We start from the raw sequence: 8935 nt of genomic DNA, 5'->3' as shown, positions 1-8935 counted from the left end.
ACCTGGGTCATTAGACATTGCAGGCAAGCATCATAACTGCTGAGCCATCTCTCCAGACCATATTTACTTTCTTGTTTTTTGGACCATGTGTATGGAGAGTATTGTGGTGTGGTATGTGATGTATTGTGTGTGTGGCATATGCACATGTATGTGATGACATGCATGTGTGTACAGTATGTGCCCTCTGCACATGCATGCCGAGGCCAGGGAGGAATGGTGGGCGTCCTCCCCATCACTCCTTCACAGGTTTTCCTTGAGGAGGAGTCTCTTGCTCAGCCCCGAGCTGCTGTTTTCCCTCTGTGAGCCCCAGCGATTCTCTGGTCTCTGTTCCCCACAGGACTGGGGTCAACATGTGTGGCTGTGCCCACCTTTCTACATGGGTCTGGGAGAGGAACTCAGGCGATTTTAGCCCCTCGTGTACACAATCTCTCACAGGTGATCCTAGGTTCTGTCAAGTTGGCAATACAAACCATTACATAATGCTCCACTCCCCACCATAATGGATTATGTCCCCTCAAACCAAACTATAAGCCAAAATGAATCTTGCCTCTCTTAAATTGTGTCTTGTCAGGCATTTGGTCACATCAACAAGAAAAATTACTAACAGAATCAATTTAAAAATGCTGTTGCTGGGCGTGGTGGTGTACACCTTTAATCCCGGTGCTTGGGAGGCAGAGGTAGGAGGATTGCCATGAGTTTGAGGCCACCCTGAGACTGCATAGTGAATTCCAGGTCAGCCTGAGCTAGAGTGAGACCCTAGCTTGGGAAAACAAACAAACAAAACACAAAAGACAAAAAATGCTATGGTAAACTTATGAATTTAGGAATATTTACTGGATTGTATTTCATTGCAATACTTTCTTTTCTTTTCTTTCTGAGGTAAGGTCTTACTCTAACGCAGGCTTTCCTGGAACTTGCTCTGTAGTCCCAACATGGTCTTGAACTCACAGCAATGCTCCTATCTCTACCTCTCAAATGCTGGGATTAAAGGCATGCCCCACCAAGCCAGGCTTCATTGTAATATTTTTTTAAAAAAAATATTTCATCTATTTACTTATTTATTTGAAAGGGAGAGAGAGAATGGGCACATAAGGGCTTCTAGCCACTGCAAACAAATTCCAGATGCATGTGCCACCTTGTGCATCTGGCTTTATGTAGGTCCGAACCTATGTCTTTTGGCTTTGCAGACAAATGCTTTAACTGCCAAGCCATCTCTTTAGCCCATTGCAATATATATATATATATATATATATATATATATATATATATTGTTTGTTTGCTTGCTTGCTTGTTTTTTTTTTTGTTTATTTTTATTTATTTATTTGAGAGCGACAGACAGAGAGAGAAAGAGGCAGATAGAGAGAGAGAGAGTATGGGCGTGGAAGAGCCTCCAGCCACTGCAAACGGACTCCAGACACGTGGGCCCCTTGTACATCTGGCTAACGTGGGTCCTGGGGAATCGAGCCTTGAACCGGGGTCCTTAGACTTCACAGGCAAGCACTTAACCGCTAAGCCATCTCTCCAGCCCTGTTTTTTGTTTTTTGAGGTAGGGTCTCACTCTAGCTCAGGCTGACCTGGAATTCACTCTGCATTCTCAGGGTGGCCTCGAACTCATGGTGATCTTCCTACCTCTGCCTCCCTAGTGCTGGGATTAAAGGCGTGCACTACTATGCCTGGCTCTTAAAATTAACTTTTCAATATTTATTTATTTGAGAGGATATATATAGAGAGATAGATAGAGAAAGAGAGAGAGGGAGAGAGAGAATGGGCTTGTTAGGGCCTCTAGAAACTGCAAAGTAACTCCAGATGCATGTACCACCTTGTGCATCTGGCTTTATGTGGGTACTGGGGAATCAAACCTGGGTCCTTTGGCTTTGCTGGCAAGGGCCTTAACCACTAACCCGCTGCTCCAGTCCTGATGCAAGTGTTTTATTAAGCTTGTAACTTGGGAGGTATCACTGGGGGTGGATCCTGGGGTCCAGACGAAAGGTGTGTTTGAGGGGATCTGAGTCTAGCCCAAAGGAGTGGCCAAGAGCAGGCGTGTGTTCTGGCGGGAACCATGCTTGCTGCTGTTTGGTGTTTGCTGGCTGTTGGGTCATTTCTCTGGTTGGAGCTGTGAAAGGGAGCCAGCCCTTTTCACCATGGGTGGGAATTCACCTAGCTCTTTAAGCTCGAAGTAAATCCTTTCCTCCCTTCACCTGGAACTGACTAGGACACATGGGTGCTGGGGCCTCTTTCGGGTGATCCTTCAGTCCTGCATGTTGATGGCTCCTTTGCTTTCTCATGGTCTATCTGTTGGAGGCATATTTTGTACATTTTCTGCCCCAGACCTGGAGGCAGCCATTTCTCCAGGATGTCCTGATACATTTTCATGGGTTTTCAGGATTGTCATCTGCTCCCAGCACCCAGGACACACAGGCAGGAGGGTCAAGAGTTCGAGGTCATCCTCAATGAGTTTGAGGCCAGCCCTGGTTATATGAAACCCTGCCTCAAAAAAACCCAAATAGGGGCTGGCAAAAATTTTTTTTTTAAGAAAGGTGGAGGGCTGGAGCAATGGCTTTTGAGATAAGGTCTCTAACCCAGGCTGACTTGGAATTCACTATGTAGTCTCAGGCTGGCCTCCAACTCACAGTGATCCTCCTACCTCTGCCTCCCAGGGGCTGGGATTAAAGGCATGCACCACTACATCCAGTTTTTATTCTGTTAGAGGTAGGATCTTGTGTAGCCCTGGCGTGCTTGGCACTTGCTTGCTATGTGTTGCACAGGTTGACCTTGAAAGGGGAGTCAAGTTGGCAGGTCAGTGTGAGTATCTCCCCAAGTAGGTGGTGTATCGACCCCTAAGTCCCCATGTAAAGACCAACAGAGTGCTGGAGAGAAGATGCCTTAGCAGTTAAGACACTTACCTGTGAAGCCTAAGGACCCAGGTTTAAGTACCCAGGACCCACATAAGCCAGATACACAAGATGATGCATGTGTCTGGAGGTCATTTGCAATGGCTAGAGGCCCTGGCACACCCATATTATTTGCCTCTTCCTCTCTATCCTTCCTGTTTTAAGTAAGTAAATAAATATCAACTGAACAATTTGGATAGCTAACCCTAAAATTCCTGGGGTCATTCACAATAATAACAAAGAAAGCATAACAGTGGTCAGTGTGCTCAGCCCGCCACTTTGTGTTTCTGGCTTTATGTGGTTATGGGGGAATTGAACCCAGGCCATCAGTTTTCAAGCAAGAGCATTTAACCACTGAGCCATCTCTCCAGCCCCTCTGTTGATGATTTTAACAGATTGATGTGCCAATGATGGAAAGTGAAGACAAACCCATGCTCTAAGGAGCTGAAATCATTCCCCTCACATTCACCGCTTCCAGCGCATTGGCAGTGCAGTAGTTATGGGCACTGGGCCAAGGGGCTTCACAGGCACTGCACACGGGCACCTCACTGAACTGCAGGGCACGTCACAGACACTGCACACATGTGCTTCAAAGAGCCTTGGCATGCAGCAACGAGCCATCGATTCCCCACTTTGCTGAGGTGTCTCCTCCAGTGATGCCACAGTTGCCCTAATGAAAACATGTAGAGAAGCAAACAGAATCCAATTCCCCCAGCTTCTGAATAATGGCTTCACTGAAATAATGATCTTACATGAAACAAGACCACAAAGTAAAAGATGTTTTGGTTCCATTAAGATGTGACATCCAATGAGAATTACTTCAACATAGTATTTATTGCATTTGTTTACGTTTTCTCTCTTGCATGTGTTTTAGAACAATATTGCTGCATTAGTATACGTAATTATATATGTGCACGTGTGGTATATGCCTTTACATGTGGATATACAGTGGACATGCAAAAGCTTTTTTAGCAGTACATGACGACAATTTGAAGACTGGTTCCTGCTCAAACTGATGACCCTCTTCCTGACCCCATCCTGCTTGGGGTTGACTCTGGGTCCTTACAGCTGATTGGAACATTTTTGGTTATTTATTTTTATTTCTAGGGGCAGGGTCTTGCCCAGACTAACCTTGAACTCCTGGACTCAAGTGATCTTCCTGCCCTCAGACGCCCATGTAGCTGGGACCTCAGGTCAAAGGACTTCTACCATTTTTCAAGTGCCAAAATGAAATCTTAAATGGCAAAGAATCTCTAGAGAAAGTTAACAGTTTAACTGACTTATGTGTATGAAATGCATTAGTTTTAGAAAGTTGGGGGTGAGAGGGACCTGTTTAAATTCCAGTTCTGTTGCTTGCTGTTTGTGATCTTGGGGCAATTTCTTAATCTCTCTGAGGTTGGATCCCTCATTGAAGAACTGATGATAAGGTCAACCTCATAGGGATTTGTTTTACTTTTTGGTTTTCGAGGTAGGGTCTCACTCTAGCCCAGGCTGACCTGGAATTCACTATATAGTCTCAGGGTGGCCTCAAACTTACAGTGATCCTCCTACCTCTGCATCCTGTGTGCTGGGATAAAAGGTGTGCGCCACCCTACTCCCTCTTTTTTGAGATAGGACCTTATACTATAGCCTAGGATAGCCTTAAGCTCTTGGTGATTCTCCTGCCTCAGCCTCCTGAGTACTGGGATTACATGCAGAAAATACCACGCCTGCCTATCCACACTTTTTTGTTATCTATTGCATATTCCCAAATGTTCACTTTGGGCCTGAACTTCTGCTCAGTGCAGGGGCACACAAAGAGGCTGCTGCACTGACTGGATACTGTTTGGAACCACACACACGTAAGTCTGCATTACTGAGTTGTTATTACTGTTTGGAACCACACACACGTAAGTCTGCATTACTGAGTTGTTATTACTGTTTGGAACCACACACACGTAAGTCTGCATTACTGAGTTGTTATTGTTTTCTGTAAAGTTGACTTTCCCCACTGGCTGGTAGATGAATGTGGCAGATTTCAGCAAGTGAGAGGCATGTCCTGGGATACTCAGCAGACATTGCACATGAATCCCCATCTCTGTAGCTCAAAGCCCTTGCTTCTCAGTACAACTCCCATTGCCTCCCACAAACACGCCCAGAATCATCTTGCTGGGTTTCTGGGCTGGAGAGATGGCTGGCTTAGCAGCTAAAGCACTTGCCTATGAAGCCTAAGAACCCATGTTCAATCTCTCTCCAGATGCCACAATGCCCAGGTGCACAAAGGTGAGGCAAGCACAAGATTGCACATGCCCACTAGGTGGCACACACATCTAGAGTTTGATTGCAGTGGCTGAGGCCCTGCTGTGCCAATTCTCTCTCTCAAATAAAAAATAAAAATAGAAAACATTGTAAAACGTGGCCACCACTGAGCACAGCCAATCCACATTATGTCTAGAGATAGGTTGAAGAGACATCTGGTTGCTACATTTGAATCTTACACATTCATTTCTAAGTCTACACCTCTATCTATAAACTGAGAGAAATAGTAGTGCCAATCTCACAGAGCTACTGTGGGGGTCAAGTGACGTCACCTACACGAAGCAGCATTGAACACAGCCACTAGTGAGTGCTTAAGATACTCAAGGTAGAGGACTTGGCTGAGAGCTGGCTCAGTGGCTAACGGTGTTTGCTTACAGTGCCTGATGGCCTGGGTTTGTTTTCCCAGTACTCACATTAAGCCAGATGCTCAAAGTGGTGCATATGTCTGAAGTTCATTTGTAGTGTCAGGAAGTCCTGGTACACCCATTCCCATTATAAATAAATAAATAAATAAATAAATAAATAAATAAATAAATAAATATTTTTAATTTTTATTAGCATTTTCCATGATTATAAAAAAATATCCCATGGTAATTCCCTCCCCCCCCACTTTCCCCTTTGAAATTCCATTCTCCATCATATTACCTCCCCATCTCAATCATTGTACTTACATATATACAATATCAACCTGTTCAGTACCCTCCTCCCTTCCTTTCTCTTCCCTTTATGTCTCCTTTTTAACTTACTGGCCTCTGCTACTAAGTATTTTCATTCTCATGCAGAAGCCCAATCATCTGTAGCTAGGATTCACATATGAGAGAGAACATGTGGCACTTGGCTCTCTGGGCCTGGGTTACCTCACTTAGTATAATCCTTTCCAGGTCCATCCATTTGTCTGCAAATTTCATAACTTCATTTTTCTTTACCGCTGAGTAGAACTCCATTGTATAAATGTGCCGCATCTTCATTATCCACTCATCAGTTGAGGGACATCTAGGTTGGTATAAATAAATAAATATATTTTTTTTAAAAGATACTTGGGGTAGAGGATTTGCCTAGTTGCTCAGTACTGTGTGCACATGTGCATGCACTTACCAAACTGTGGACTGAGTTTCAAAAGTTCATGCTATACTCCATTGCAAGAACACATTTACCCATACAAAGAATGTTAAGGGGTTCAAGGTGTAGCACAGTGGCAAAGTGCTGGTCTTTAGCATTCACAAGGCCATGGGTTTGATTCCCAGAACTTCCAGAAAAAATATGAGAAGTTTGCCTTGTAGCTGTTTTCTCTGGCTGTCTTTAATCAGGGCAGCATGTGCTACATGAGACCCTCATAGGTTGAAGGAGATGGCTCAGCAGGTAAGGGCCCTGACTATATAAGCATGAGGACCTGGGTTTGCTCCCCAGCATTCAAGTAAAGAGCTGGGTATATCTGCACATGTCTGTAACCCCCAGTGCTGAGGGGTGTGGAAACAGGAGGATCACTGGTGCTTGCTGGTCAGCAAGTCCACCTGAAGAATGGGAGCTCCAGGTTCAGTGAGAGACTGTCTCAGAAGATAAGGTGGAAGAGCAACAGGAGAACACCTGATGTCTTCTTCTGGTCTCCATGCACATGCGTATGGGTGCATGTATGACACACACATATATCATGTACACGTGTGGGTACACACATATCACATATCTCAGACACACATCAAAAAGAAAAAAATATTCCCTTATGGGGTAGGGATGGCTCACAAGGCTGATGGGGCTCACAGAGGTCAGGAGCCCCAATGAAATCCTCATGAGACCACACCCCTCCTACAGTTATATCGAGGTAACAGTTGACTGGGGTGGGACTCTTCAGTGGTGTATCTGCCCATAAGGTGCCCAGAGGACTTCCTGATGGTATAGCTGTCTGTGACTGTCACCTCAGTAAACTCATTGCTTCAACAAAGTAGACTTGGATAGAATCCTTCTTTGACCTTTTGGTACCTTCTCCTTCAGGTATGAATAGTCTCTCCAGGAAAAGTCATAGGAACATTTTGAATTACCTGCACTTAGGAGTGCCAGGAATTGAAGCAGGCCTGGATGCAGACTTGGCTATGACCTACCACTATGCCATGCACCAGGTCTCTCCAACTATTGTGATAGAATTGCTAGGAGTACTGCCTAGTCTGCAACACAGCCTGGTAGCCTCAAGCAGAATGAGCAGGAAGAGAATTTAGTCACCATACTGCAAGGTTTCTCCTCAGAATGCCTCATCACCACATGCAGGGCTTTCTCCTCAGGATGTCTCCAGTCACCACACAGCAGGGCTTTCTCCTCAGAATGCCACCAGTCACCACGCTACAGGGTTTCTTCTCAGGATGCGTCATCACCACACTCCAGGACTTTCTCCTCAGGACTTTTCCAGTCACCACATGGCAGGGTTTTCTCCTCAGGATGGCTCACCACCACAGTTCAGGGCTTTCTCCTCAGGATGCCTCCAGTCACCACATGGCAGGGTTTCTCCTCATGATGCCTCACCCTCACACTTCAGGATTTCTCCTGAGAATGCCTCATCACCACATTGAAGGACTTTCTCCTCAGGGTGTTTCCAGTCACCACACTGCAGGGCTTTCTCTTTAGGGTGTTTCCAGTCACCACACTGCAGGGCTTTCTCTTTAGGGTGTTTCAGTCAGAGGCTTTCTCAGGTCATCACCATACTGCAAGGTTTCTCCTCAGCATTCCTCCTAACCACACTGCAGGGCATTCTCCTCAGGGTGCCTCATCACCACACTGCAGGCTTTCTCCTCAGAATTCCTTATCACCACACTTCAAGGTTTCTCCTCAGCATGCCTCCTAACCACACTGCAGGGCTTTTTCCTCTGCGTGCCCTCCAGCTGCCTAAACTTCTACAGTTTCCTGCTTCAGAAATTTAATTTCTCTCCTGCAGTAGTCATTATACCTTTGGCACCTCTGTCAGTTTTCCAAAGTTAAAAAAGAAAAGAAAAGAAACCTATTTTCTTTCCCATACCCTGCACCCTGCATCTTCATTTCTTGGCTGAAGAAATAACCATTTATGATTTCTGTGCACGTTATGTGTCCTTTGACCTTATGAGAGATGTTTGTATTTATTTATTTACTTATTTTTTTCTGTTTTTTTTCGAGGTAGGGTCTCACTCTAGCCCAGGCTGACCTGGAATTCACTATGTAGTCTCAGGGTGGCCTCGAACTCATGGCAATCCTCCTACCTCTGCCTCCCAAGTGCTGGGGAGATGTTTACATTTTATATGATTTTTTAAAAATAATTTTATTTATTTATTTATTTGAGAGTGACAGACACAGAGAGAAAGACAGATAGAGGGAGAGAGAATGGGCACGCAAAAATATGGAACGCTTCACGAATTTGCGTGTCATCCTTGCGCAGGGGCCATGCTAATCTTCTCTGTATTGTTCCAATTTTAGTATATGTGCTGCCGAAGCGAGCACAGATGTTTACATTTTAAAAGAGAAATTCAGCAGTGAATATGGGGCAGGGAGTAGATTCTAGAATCTACCTCAGTGAAACCTTAGTTGTTACCTCCCTTCAACATCTTTTTTGGAATGAAGGGTTCCTCTGACAGGACATGAGCATTTCCCCCATCTCTTTGCATATGCCATGCCTTTCTGCTTAACGTCCTTTAAGGCCTACCAGCTCCCCTTGGAAGTTCAACTCAGATTGGATCATTTTCTTCATTACTTCTTATTCCATTTCTAAAGCTAGTTTTTCTTTTCTTTTCTTT

The 8935-nt window shown here is 44.9% G+C and overlaps 1 non-coding gene across 1 annotated transcript; it reads right to left on the bottom strand.

The window, feature by feature from the left end:
• Positions 1 to 8535: 8535 nt before the first annotated feature.
• LOC123464152 lies at positions 8536 to 8642 on the bottom strand. The gene has a single exon (XR_006639393.1). It is a non-coding gene; the product is annotated as a U6 spliceosomal RNA (small nuclear RNA).
• Between the last annotated feature and the right edge of the window lie 293 nt (positions 8643 to 8935).

Source organism: Jaculus jaculus, chromosome 10 (assembly GCF_020740685.1).
Source record: "Jaculus jaculus isolate mJacJac1 chromosome 10, mJacJac1.mat.Y.cur, whole genome shotgun sequence".
Classification (NCBI taxonomy): domain Eukaryota; kingdom Metazoa; phylum Chordata; class Mammalia; order Rodentia; family Dipodidae; genus Jaculus; species Jaculus jaculus.
This window is presented reverse-complemented; position numbering and strand designations above follow the sequence as displayed.